Consider the following 13,427-nt stretch of genomic DNA (forward strand, 5'->3'; position numbering starts at 1 on the left):
GTGCTTTATTTTTTCAAAGTTCGGTCCCCAGAGGAGGGAGGACCAGAGACCTGGCATTCTCTGGGTACTCTGGCCCTGTCACTGTCCCCACTGCCATGGCCCAGCATAGGCAGCGCCTCACAGGCCTGGGGTGGGGTCTTGTTGCCTGAGGCCCAGGACAGAGCCATTATCTCTTGTTGGACCCCTCCTGAGCCCTCCTCGTCTTGATTACCAGCTCAGTGGGGGACAGGGGATCCTGAGGGCTGGAGCCCAGGGGCCAGGTCCCCAAAGGGTCAGATCCCTGACACTCAACAGCTGCTCATCACCACAGCCCAGCAGCCTCACAAGAATGCCGCGTTTATCTCTGTCATAAGTTAGGATGCAGTGTACAGCGCCTCCTCATGCCCCCGGAGGCTGGGAGGTTTGTGGAAGGCAGACTGACTGGCCTTGGCCCTCCCCGGGGCCCCTGGGCTGGGCAGAAGCGGGTGTTGCAGGACACATACAGCCATGCACACATACAGATTTGCCTGCATACGCAAGCACACACCTTCAGCATACACAAGCACCCAGGTAGGTTTACACGTGCGCGTATGCTGTGGCTCACGCGCACGCCCATGCTCACACAGGCCTGACACACCTGCTTTCACACATGGAGAGGACATTCATTCCTCCGCATTTCCGAACACACCCTGTGCGCTCCCTGTGTGCGTGTTTGCTTGTATCTTCCCATGAACATATATGTGTTCATTCACACACAGGGACACACTCATTTGCGCTTACATGGGACATTAATGGGAGGTTGTCAGCTGCAGCTTGGTTCAAATTATGGAGTATATGATGCAGGTTGATCAAAAGTCATTGGCTCTAGAGATCAGAGAGGGGGTGGAGGAAGAACCCTGGGTCCCCCAAGGGCAGTTCCTCTTGTGCCCTTTCGAGAGCCACCAGCCTCCCAGGGCCACAAAATGCAAGAGTGGGTAGGATTCAGTAGGTGAGTGTGATGGTGTGTATTCTAGGAAGAGGGGATGGCCTGAGCAGGGGAGTCTAGAGGGGAAGGTTCAGACCAAGTTTGAGGAAGGCTAAGGGACCACTTGACTGGAGTGGAGGGTTCTCTGGCACAGGGTAGGGGATTGATGAAGTCCAAAAGGGCAAAAGGCTTTTTCACAGTGGGGAGCCATGAAAAATGTTTGAGCAGGGGACTGTCAAGACCAGCAGCTTTTTTTCTCTTTGGGGAGCTTCGTTCACTCAGTGCTCTGTGCTAATGAAGCGCAGAGCAGGAAATGAGTGATTCGGCCTGAAAAGATGGGGTGGGGGGGGGGCAGAGAACAGGAGCTTCACATCCGACCTGGGCCTCAAAGGATGGATAGGAATTGTCTAGACAAGGAAGGACAGAAAAAAGGACCAAAGCTGAACCTGGCAGCTAGGGACTGTGGGGAGGACGGTGTTATTATTCACATATGCCCTGTAGACCCAAACAAAGGTTGTCTTGAGGAACTGAACACAGTGTCTACACCAGAATCAGGAGTGCAAGCAGCTGTGACCAGGTCTACCAGGATGTTCAAAAGGAGACAAGTGAACAGTGTCAGATGTTACCCTGGGGCAGGCTGACCTGACCCCAGGGAGGAGGGAAACTATTCTGAAAAAGTGAGAGCCGTGGGGTGAGGACAGAGAAGGGAGTTTCAGAGCCAGCTGGCTGGCCTTCCAGAGGGACCTGCTCAGGTCCCAGAGGCATCCAGATAAGGAAAGGGTGGAGGCATGGGGACCACCTGGTCCTAATCCTTTGACATATGCCCTTGCTGGGAAACCTCACTAAGGACAGTCCATCCAGCCTCCACCCACCCATGACCCCACCGTCCTGCTGAGATCCGTCGCTGAGGGGCCCAGCACTTCAGACTCCAGCCCCACCACGGCCCCATCTCCAGCCTCTGTCTCTTCAGAGCGGGAAACACCACATCCCAGCTGTCTGTCCCAAATCCACCTGGAGGCCAGCCAGCTTGGCTGAAGCCCAACTTAGTTAGGCCAGACCCTGGAGACACTGCCGGGAAGAGGCCAGGACTAGAAGGAAGTAGCTGGGCCAAAGTCAGACCCCTTTCTGGGCCCAACCCTATAGGGTTCCCCCTGGCACACCCATGAGCTTGCCCATTGCCACGTACTAATGAGCCTCTGGTCCCCTGGGCTGCAGACTCTAGGCCTCTCTATGCAGTTCTAGAGATACAGGTTGCCATGACAGCTGGTGGTTGGATTGCACCCTGATTGCCAAAGGCCCAGAGGCCTGGCTTTGAGCCCCACTCAGGATAGCAGTGAATCTGTTGAGAACCCAGCATCCCATCTCGCAGACTTGAAAGCTTGTCAACAGGCTTACGAAGAGACCCTCACTCTGAAACCAACTCCCTTCTTCTTCCTGCCCTCCCGTCCTTGGCAGCCCACAGCTTGCAACGGCAACCGCAGTCCTCAGTGAGGCCTGGGGTTGCTGCGGCCACTGCTGAGGGCAAAAGGTGCATGGGGGCCCAGGGGTGCTGCCCTCTCCCTAATCCACCCTCATCCTCCAGATACCAGCTCCACTGGTCCCCCGGCCCCTGAACTGGCTCCTCTCTCCCTTCCCCTCTGCTTTATTCTCTACCCATTCATCTCCCAGCTGGGAGACACTCTTCTGCTGCCCGTGGCAACTGGGTGCCGCAGTTTGTTTGTCACATTCCATGCGAATTCCCTCTTTGTCCCCTTTGCCTGCCAGAAGAGCCAGAGAAACCCAGAGTCAGGGCAGGATGGAGACAGCCAGAGGACACAGCATCTGAGAGCCAGTCTCCAAGGACACCTGGGGGGGCGGGGGGCGTGGAGACACAGAAGGGGTTGGTGAGACAGAGGCCTAGGGGTGGGGGACTCCTGCTGAGCAATGCCACATGAGGAACCGGCTTGGGTGCTCCTGTGGGGACCGGTTGTCGGCTGTGTCGGGGGAGAGTTAAGGGTGTGATTTTGCAGTCAGACATGTAGGTCTGCCTCTTACAGGCTGTGTGATCTAGAGCAGGTGCCTTCACCTCTCTGAGTTTGGGTTTCATCAGGGAAAACGGGCCTAGTGTAATACCTGCTATTCTTGTGAGACACGAATAAGTTAAAACATTGGCAACGCGTGCAGCAGAGTTCCTGGCACCTAATAAGCCAACGCTAGGTTAGGCTCTTATTACTCTTGTTTTCTGAGCTTTGATTTCCTTTTCTGCCAGAGGAAGATAATAGTTCATACAGCCCAGTGGCGGTGGGGAGTGAGGGGTGCTTTCTTTTTTTTTTTTTTTTCCAAAGATTTTATTTATTTATTTGGCAGAGAGAGACACAGCGAGAGAGGGAACACAAGCAGGGGGAGTGGGAGAGGGAGAAGCAGGCTTCCCGCTGAGCGGGGAGCCCGATGCGGGGCTCGATCCCAGGACCCTGGGATCATGACCTGAGCCGAAGGCAGACGCTTAACGACTGAGCCACCCAGGCGCCCCGAGGGGTGCTTTCAGTAGGTGTCAACGCAGGGTCCCAGTCCTAGCTTGCCTGCCCCAGGCCAGGATGCACCCCGGGTTCCAGCCCCACGCCTCACTCTGTGGCCGAGGCTCCCGGCAGGCCCCAGGTCAGGCGACAGGTGGCAGGGCCAGCGGAGCACAGGTGCAGCCTTGCAGGGGATGTGGGGGGTGGTCCCGCCTGTTTCCTCCCCACGCAGTGCTTCCCCCAGCTGCTGGCAGGACAGGCTATGCCTGGGAGGAAGGCTGGGTGGAGGGAGGTAGCAAACACAGCCACGTGCAGCCCTGCAGCCGGGGCTGAGTAAGCTCGGCTTCCTGCGGCCACTGTCAGCAGCTTCAGCAACCGTGGCCAGTGGGCGGCTCACAATGCTTGCTGGGGCAGGAGCTCGGCTACCGGGCAGGGTCACTTCCCTGAATTGTCCTCTCCACCGGCGCTCCCCAGCACATCTGGCCGGCCGGCCGGCCTGCCGGGGGAACCATGGAGTGCCCGGCTGGAACCTGACTCCACCGTCCTGGGTGGCAGCCAGCACCCAGGCCTCCACAGGCCAGGAGGCAGGGACGTGGCTGGCACTTGCTCTGGGGTCTGGACACGACACGAGGCTGGGGCCCACAAGAGCCAGGCTAGGTGTGAATTGGGCCCAAGCTGACCGTATTCTCAGGCAGGCAACAACATGAGCATCTAGTCTGCGCGGGGCTCTACACCAGGACTGGGGTCAGGCCACCCTCTCTGCAGTCCTCAGTGGCAACCTCTCTCCCTGTCTCAGTGGGGGTAACCTGCCGGATGATCTTGCGTAGGCCCTGCGACCTCTCCCTGAGCTTTCTCAGCCAGGGTGTAAAAGAGCCCAGCAGACACACAGCCAGCAGAGGTGCAAATGGAGTATTTCCAATACTCATATGGAAAAATGTTCAACTTGACAGCCTAGTAAACAGGGAAATCTATCCAGAGCCAACCCTGAAATGCTCCTTTCACAGCAATGATGGCAAAGATGTCAAAGAATGATAACACCGAGGTTGCCAGGGTGTAGGGATCTCATCGCTCTTGGACATTGCAGGGTGGAGTGTAGGCTGGAACAGTCTTTCTGTAGGACTACTTCACAATAAGCGTCAAAAGTCCTTGACCCAGAAATTCTACTCCTAGGAAGTTAAAGGACACGAGCAACAAATAGGTATAAAGATGCTTATTATAATGTTAATAAGAGAGGAAACATTAGATATAACCTAAATGCCCAGTTATAGGTAGATTAGAAAAGAAAAACTTAGCCACACAGTTGCAAGTATCCCTTGGGAGTACGATCATTAAAAATGACACCAGGGGCACCTGGGTGGCTCAGTTGGTTAAGCGGGCGACTCTTGGTTTCGGCTCAGGGTCCTGGGATCCAGCCTTGCATCAGGCTCCACACTCAGCAGTGGGTCTGCTTAAGGTTCTCTCTCTCCTCCTGCCCCTCCCCCCACTCATGTGTCCTCTCTCTCTCTAAAATAAATAAATAAATCTTTAAAAAAAATTGTGCCTGGGGGCGCCTGGGTGGCTCAGTCGTTAAGCGTCTGCCTTCGGCTCAGGTCATGATCACAGGGTCCTGGGATGGAGCCCCGCATCGGGCTCCCTGCTCCGCGGGAAGCCTGCTTCTCCCTCTCCCACTCCCCCTACTTGTGTTCCCTCTCTCGCTGTGTCTCTCTCTGTCAAATAAATAAATAAAATCTTTAAAAAAAAAAAAATTGTGCCTGGGTGGCTCAGTCGTTAAGCGTCTGCCTTCGGCTCAGGTCGATCCCGGGGTCCTGGGATCGAGCCCCGCGTCGGGCTCCCTGCTCCGCGGGAAGCCTGCTTCTCCCTCTCCCACTCCCCCTGCTTGTGTTCCCTCTCTTGCTTTGTCTTTCTCTGTCAAATAAATAAATAAAATCTTTAAAAAAAAACAAAAAACACCAAATAGCACTCTCATTACCTGGGGATCTTGTTAAAATGAAGATTTTTGTTCAACAGGTCTAATATCAGACCTAAAATCCTACATTTCTAGCAGGCTCCCAGGCAATGCCAGTGCTGCTCTTTCCATAGAATTTTCACTACTGATATGAAAAGGCATCACCAAAATATGATAAAAATGGAGAAAAGCATGCTACGAAACAATAAGATGCCATTTTATAAGAAAAAAAGATATGTGTGCATAGAAAAAACTTAGAGGGGTATCCAACAAAATATTAATAGGTATTTTCTCTGACTGATGAGATTGGGTGGGTTTCATTTTATTCTTTATGCTAATTCATATTTTCTACAATGGATTTATGTTGTTTAATGAAAACAAAGTGTGTATATCCTACTAGGCCACACCCTGAATATGAGAGGTGGGTCTCATTGGAAGGGGAGGCATTGCTGAGATCAGTTATAAAGAATGTCCCTTGGTGCAAGAACCAGCCCTGAACTGGAAAGGCCTAGCCAAGCAGCCTGGGAGTGGGGTTCTTTGGACCTGGATCATGAAGGGGGACAAAGTTAGGGGGTTCCCAGGTGGTGGGCTGGCAGATGAGCCATCCACGGGGAGGCAGGCACAGGCTGGGAACCAAGCCCACCAGGACTTTGACACTGGGACACAGACATCTCAGGTTCTCACAGTGACCCATTCCTATTCCCTCAGTGTGTGTATCCCCTTTGTCCTTCCTTCGTCTGAGTACCCACTGGAACCGACAGGGTGAGAGCAGTGGGAGTCAGGAAGAGAGACACCCCTAGGGGAAGGTGAACCCAGTTTCAAGGGTCGAGATCAGACTTCCAAGATGGCTCCTCCAGAAGCTCTTCTTCTGGGACCAACCTCCAACCCTCTGTCTGGGTTTTCTTCAGTGGGGAACGGGTTTTCTGCCCAAAATGGATGCTATATTCACCTCCGTGAGGATAGGGGTTCTCTAGAGAGGGCCATTAAGGATTTGCTCAGTATTTTGTGGAGTAACCTGTTGGATGAGCTTGGGTAGGCCCCGTGACTCTACTGAGCTTTCTTGTGGGCCTCCCAAGGCTGTGAGCTTCAAATACTTAAAAAAAAAAAAAAAAAAAAATTCTCTTTGCAAGTTGTAAAAGGATATACCTAAGCTGAGAAGCCCAGCTATCCTTTTGTTCTTTTTGCAAGAGAAGATGACATGACCCTTCCATATTGCCCCTGTGAGGTCCATTCTGCAGACATCAGACCTGCCCTGACCACAAGCACTAGAATGTTTGTTTTCCTATGCCACTGGTTCTTAAGGTATGGACATATGAGATGATTTGGGACATGTTTGGGATAATTTTGGCTAGTCTTTAATAACATTGAAATGATGGAGAAAGGGGCGTCTGGGTGGGTTAGTCGGTTAAGCGTCTGCCTTCGGCTCAGGTCATGATCCCAGGGTCCTGGGATGGAGCCCCACATCGGGCTCCCTGCTCAGCAGGAAGCCTGCTTCTCCCTCTCCCTCTCCCCCTGCTTGTGTTCCCTCTCTTGCTCTCTCTCTCTCTCTCAAATAAATAAATAAAATCTTAAAAAAAAAAAGAAATGATGGAGAAGAAAATTGTCCCCCTTCCAATCCTCTTTTCCATCCTTCTAATAAGTCTAGAAGAAAGCCCCAGCTAGGGGCCAGTGTGTCTCTAATACCTCATAAACACTTGCTCTGTTTCCTTTTTTTTTTTTAAGATTTTATTTATTTATCTGAGAGAGAGAATGGGAGACAGAGAGCATGAGAGGGGGAGGGTCAGAGGGAGAAGCAGACTCCCTGCTGAGCAGGGAGCCCGATGCGGGACTCGATCCCGGGACTCCAGGATCCTGACCTGAGCTGAAGGCTCTGTTTCCTTTTAACAAAAAGAGAGCAGGCCTCAGGCTCAGAGTCATCACCAGCAACATCCACCTAGAAGTTAGTTGATTTTTACAGTTACCTTTCTAATGTTTCCTTTGAAACTAGTTTTTTAAAGTTAAAATGAATCAATATACACAACTCAATAAATAGTAGCATGGGTGACATTTGGATATGGCAAGCATCAGGGATGTAGCGTGATGTTATGGAAGATTTGTGGTTCCTGGAGAGAGCTGGGGAGTGGTCCCTCTGATGGACTCTTCTGAGGGAACCCCCCCCCCACTGCTATTTACATCAGCTCTGGGTCTTAGGGGTGATGCCTTAGCTTTTCTTCCTAGTACTGCTGGTTTTGAATGTCTCAGTGGCCAAGAATGTGTCTTAGGCCCCAGTACCCAGCACAGGGCCTGGGACAGTGTAGGTGTCATTCAAGAAGTGCTGAAGGGCCTCAGGTGAGAGGTCAGGGCCAAGAAACTGAGTTTGGTCTGCGTCCCTTGCCAGCTGTGTGGCCCCAGACAACTCACTTCCATCTCCTCACTGGACTGCCTTCACAGAGGTGCTTTCAGCGCACTAAGTATGCTGGAATTTGGAATCATCAAATCTCTATAAAGGATTATTAATATTGGTCGAATTACAAATCTAGTGTCACTGAAAAACTGAGTGAAGACATGGCGGGAGGGAAAGAGCGGGTGGTGAGATGGGGTGGGATGCAAGGGAGCTGGGAAGATCAGGACACCCAGGACCGTGCCCCTCCTTCACAACCCGATCTAGGTTTGGAACGACCTGGAAACTGCCCTCTGTGACTTCAGGCAGAGGCAGCCCCCCCACACACATCCCCCCCCCCCCGGGACTCCCCAGCAACGTCCAGCACAGAAAGCTGGTCTTTGGAGTCATGTGACTAGTGTTCATGGTCCAGCTCAGCCACTCATTGGCTGGGTGACCTGAGACAAGTTACTTAATCTGGGGCCGATGCCAGCTCTCAGGGCTGTTGGGAGGATGGGATGAGGTCAGACTTGTGCACGTGAGACCTGCCATATACTAAGTGCTCAGTAAGTGTGCGTTCCTGGGAACTCCCGCAGGTTCCTGGCAGAAAGATTGGGAAGTGATTCAAAGTATTTGAGGTCATCTAGAGCATTCGATTAGTACTTGGGGAGAAATTGACTCCCCAGAGCTTTCCTGACCTAAAGCTAGAGCTTGAAAGTCGGAGAGTGCAGCTGCAGATGTCCCTTGCAGCCCAACTGCCCCCCTGCTCCCACTCCTTCCATTTTACCCTAGGCAGGAGCCAGTGCTGCCCCTTAGGGCCTCCAGGGCTATACACTCAAGGCCCCTATTCTTCTCAGAGATGAGGGGAGCTGGAGGCAGAGAAGGATCTTTGGAGAAGCAGCCAAGTGTTCTTTGACTCAGAGAAGAGCCTGGGGCCTGGAGGGCCAGCCGGAGGTCCACTGTCTGTCTGCTGAAGACTCTGCTAGACATTCTGTCTCCTCCACCCCTGGGAATCCAACCATAAGAGGAACTAATCTGGCTCCCCTCTGCACCCCTTGCCCCCAACACAGTTTCCTTCCTGTGCTCTCTGGGAGAAGATGAGCGCTGGGAAGGGAGGGATGTGGCTGCAGAGGCGGGTCCAGCTCAGCTGGGCCCCAACATCTGTATCCTTAACAGTGGCCTCCCCATTCCTGCTTTGAACTGTGGGGGAATGGGAGAGCCCCGATTCTCCCCAGGAAGCAGTGATATTCCCCAGGATAAGCCATGGGAGAATGCAGTCTTTTTTCTATAAAACCCACGTAGAACTGTTGGACTCATTTTTCCACCTTTATGAGGCAAAATGGGAACAGCCCATATGTTAACAGAAAACTCCGAAATAACTGTGACGTGAATGAAATAGAAGTTTATTTACCTTTCACATAAAATCATTCTGCATATAAGCACACCAGGGCTTGTATGGTGACCCTGAACATTTTTAGGGACTCAGTGTCCTTCCAACTCATCTTCCTACTCCAAAATGACTGCACAAACTGCTAACATCATATTTAAGTTCGAGGCAAAAACTTGGCAGATAGAAATGCCTCTGTCTTTGAAAAGACTTCCCAGGGGTCAAACCCAACGCTTCCACTTATCCCCAGTGCCCTAAGAAGCAGTAAGGGGCAAAAGTTGGCCAGAACTTAGTCATCAGGCCATAGCCAGCTCTAAAGAAGGCCTGAAAACGAGCTTATATCTGGGTAGCATTGGCCCCTCCCATCGCCTCCCACAGCCACTACCTGATTCAGGCCACTCTCAGTTCCGTGATAATGACAGATCCGGTCTTCTTGACTCCAGGCTGAACCCTCCACCTGCCCTGAGTTGCTTCTACAAAATACACATCTGGCCATTTCACTCTCCTGCTCAAGAACTTGCAATGTCTCCCTGGAGCCCTTGGAATAAACTATGAACCCTCAACACTGCCTTCAAAGCACTTCACAATCTGACCTCAGCCTTTCCTTCTACATCTTGCTCAGCTCCAGACACAGTCCTCCTCCCCTGCTCACGGTCGAGCCCCACCAGATTCTTCAATGTCCCTCAGCTAATCCATACCTCTCCAAGCTACTCCCCTTGACTGCAATGATCCTTTGGCCCTTTGATTCCTGATAAACTTCCATTCATCCTGTAAGACGCAGCATAAGCATTACCTTCTCTATGCAAAGCCTTTCTTGCCCCTCTGTAGACCTCCTGGGAATTCTCTGGAACATTCTCTCTCACATGCCTGAAAGTCCTCAAGAGGATAGGCCATCTGAGATTTAGAGCTGCTCACCTGCCTGTGATCGTAAGTCTGTGGCAGAAGCCTTGTAGGGTTTTGTTTGCCCAGATTTGGTATTGTTTAAGACAACATTAAGCCTTTCCTGCTGGACCAGAGGCTCCTCAAAGGCCACCATCTTGGTGTCCCCAGCGCTGAGCCCAGGGACTGGCACTGAGTAGGGCTGAGTGCACAAAGAACCTACAGAAGATGCAGTCCCACCCCTCCCCTCCCCCATCGTTAGGTTGAGTCCTGCTGATTCACCAGCCGGCCCCCCTCCCTCTGAAGTACAGAATGACAGCTTGACCAGTGGCTAACACTCCCAGAGATGACATTAAAATGGAACAGATATAAGCCCTCATAGGGATCCTCACCCACATCCACGCTGTTCCAATTATGAGATGTTTAGTCTGTACTGTCTCCCCTGGCCTTTCGACCCACAACAGAGACGGCGTCATTCCTGACAGAAACAGAAGCCCCCTCTCCCCCCGCCCCGGGATTCTCTGCCTCGGGGTGAGCACCAAGCAAAGACTCCAGGCCTTTGGCCCACTGCCGGTTCTGGGATGCTGAGCGACTGGCTGCTTCCCTAAACTCTGCAGTCTCTGGACACAGTGTCGTGAGGTCGAGGGGTGGGGATGGGTCTTTCGGTTGCCGTTTTCCTCGACCTTCCCACAAGTGCTCAGAGAAGTCCTTCAGTGACTACCTGGAAAGCAGGCCTTATGTTTTTGTTGTTTTGGGGTCTTTTTTTCCTTTGGGGGAGTCCCTGCAGAAGATTTTTGTCACATTGCCACCTTGAAGAAATGGCTGGGGCATGAAGACCTTCTTCCCCAAGAAGCCCCAGGCGCTGGTTCTAGGGCCCATCTCCCTTCCCCTTTCACAGAATCTTCCAGTTTCTGGGGTGAGTGCCTTCCCTGGGAGAAAGGATGACCAGGATTCCCAGGCCAGGGAGATCTAATACTTATTTTGATTCTCCACCCCCATACACACATGCCAGCATCATGTTCCCCACTCTTTATGCTCCCAGAGCGCTTTGCACCTTGATTCTGGTTTTTCAGATGTGAATTCATAATTATCTGTGATAATCTATGAATGAGGAGCATCTCTGCCTCCTTATATGAGTGACAGAGAGAAGGGGCCCAATGGTTGAGGAGGACCCCTTCCCTCCCACCCTTTCCCTGGATTCCACTCTATGGAGAAGGAGGTCCCTGAGGCTAGCTCCACCGCTCGGAGGGCAAAAGAATAATCTAGAAGCCTTGCCTCCTCCGGGATGGCTTTTCTGCTATCCGCGGTGATCATCTGCTTGCAACTTGGCGGGGGTACTGTGGCCCATCTCTTTCCCGTTTTTGCAGGAGATGATCATAGTAGCTGAAGTCATTAAGCACATACCGTGTCCCGGGCGCTGAGCTACATGACCGACTTCCACTTGCTCATTTAAATCACACAATCAGCCTCTGAGTTGGGGTTGGAAAGCTGAAAAGACTTGCCTAAGGTCACGTAGCTAGTAATCCCTGTGCAACACTGCCTCCTTGTATGGCCTCAGCTGGTCCCAGGCCGTCCCTCTCCCTCCTGCTGTTTGCTAGCTGAGGGAATTCACCTCTCTGAGCCTGTGCTTCCTCATCTGAAACGTGGGAAAAACAATACTTCCCTCGAAGGTGGTTGCGGGATTCCCAGATACTCAGTGTGTCACATGCAGAGCCTGTTGCGCAGCGGTGTTCCCACCCGCCATCAGCCCTCAGGCCTCCCCGGCAGGGTGGGGGAGGAGAAGGGTGCCCTGCCGTCCCCAACCACCCAGCTGTCGCAGCGGCGGGACAGCCCTGAGCTGTCGGCTCCCTGAGCTCCGTTCCACATCACAGCCGATTAGTTACAAATAGCTTCCTCTCCTCGTGTATCACTTACACAACAGAGAGAAAGGGGCGATTGTTCCTGAGGAGGAAGGTCTCCCAGGCCCCTCTCACCAGGGCAGCTGAGAGACGCAATGGGGAAAAGATGAGGGCCAGGAGGAGAATCAGGACATAGTCACAGGAGATAAGGATGCAGAGGGGTCCCTGCAGTTGGGAAGGGACCAGCTGAGCCTCCATCCTGGTGGGCAGCGTGCAGGCAGGGGACCAAGACTTAGCAAGGCTCCTGGGCTGGGAGGGCAGGAAAAGGAGGCAGCTCCGGCACCCGCTCGTGAGCCTGATTCCTCGACATCAGCTTGCCAAGTGGCCCCAGCTGGGGAGGGACTGCCCCCACCTTTGGGTAGCCGGAGCACAGCAGGTGCCTGGCCTCTGGATGTCTCGAGAGCTTTGGACACCATCAGGATCCAAACAAATGCCCTCCCTCCAAGCAGCCGGGGCTGGCCAGCCCTCCAGCCCCTCTGGTTTCAATAAAGCCCCGTCTGGGACCGGGAAGGAGGCTCCGCGTCAGAGAGGCTGCTGAACACGAGGTGCTGGCTGTGGCCCCAGAGCCTCCCTTTGCCCTTGGTGGTCCTTGACTCTGCTGTCACACTAAGCGAGGTCCCTCCATTAAAGTGGAGGGCCAAGCACACACAGAGGACCCCTTTGTCATCCTCTTAGCACAGCTGAGACCAGCTGGCATTTTCACAAAGGGCTTTACTAAATACTAAGGGAGAACAAAAGGGAAATAATTACAGAAAACACGAAAAACCCAGCCCTGGCTGCCAAGTTCCCAAAGTACAGGTTTCCGATCCTCTGGTGACGACGCGTCGCCCTGAAGGCCTGGGACAAGGCGGCGGGCACCTTGCCTGGCTTCACTTGTTCACAGCCCTGGTGGCTGATGCCATCTTGTTTCCCGCCCCCCGGGAACCACTTGGTCACCCGTGGGCTCTACTTTTGTCTCCTTTCCAACTTGACCCCACCCCAGGCCCCCCACTGGGTTCTGGTCTCTGGCCAGAAGCATGAGCCTTGTCCCCTGGGGGCTGGCGGGGCTGTGGTGACCAACCCAGGGCGTGATTACATAGTAATGGGAGGTTGTCCTCCCACACTTGCCCCTACCAGAGAGGCCCACCCAAGTTGTCTCGGGCATGGGGTCTCAGGAGGGCCACCTCTGAAGACTGAAGGACAGTTGGGTAAGGAATGGGCAGACTTGGGACATAGTCCCTGTGGGGAGAGGAGAGAGTGCTTGGAGGAGTGATCCAACTCAACAAACATTAAGCCCTTACTGTGTGCCAGCCACTGGACAAGGTGCTGGCGATCCGAGGGTGGACAAGTGCCTGCCTTCTCAGACCTACAGTCTGAGGGAAGACAGACAAGTAGCTAGGCAGTGATGAGACTGACGGCCCGGTGCTACGATGGAGAAACAATTCAAGGTTCTGGGTGCTGGATGAGGGGTATCTCACCCAGCGGTGGTGGCCAGCCAGGCCATCGCAGCCCGCCTGGAAGAAGTGCGTGGAGAGAAGGAAAGGG

General features: G+C 53.3%; 1 long non-coding RNA gene across 3 annotated transcripts in view; it reads left to right on the plus strand.

Moving 5' to 3' along the window:
- The window catches only part of LOC115945034 (uncharacterized), a 37,317-nt gene that overhangs the window by 22,203 nt on the left and 1,687 nt on the right, over positions 1-13,427 (plus strand). The gene's annotated exons all lie outside the window — the stretch shown is intronic.

This window comes from Leptonychotes weddellii, chromosome 9, assembly GCF_054177405.1.
Source record: "Leptonychotes weddellii isolate Sample4059 chromosome 9, ASM5417740v2, whole genome shotgun sequence".
Classification (NCBI taxonomy): Eukaryota; Metazoa; Chordata; class Mammalia; order Carnivora; family Phocidae; genus Leptonychotes; species Leptonychotes weddellii.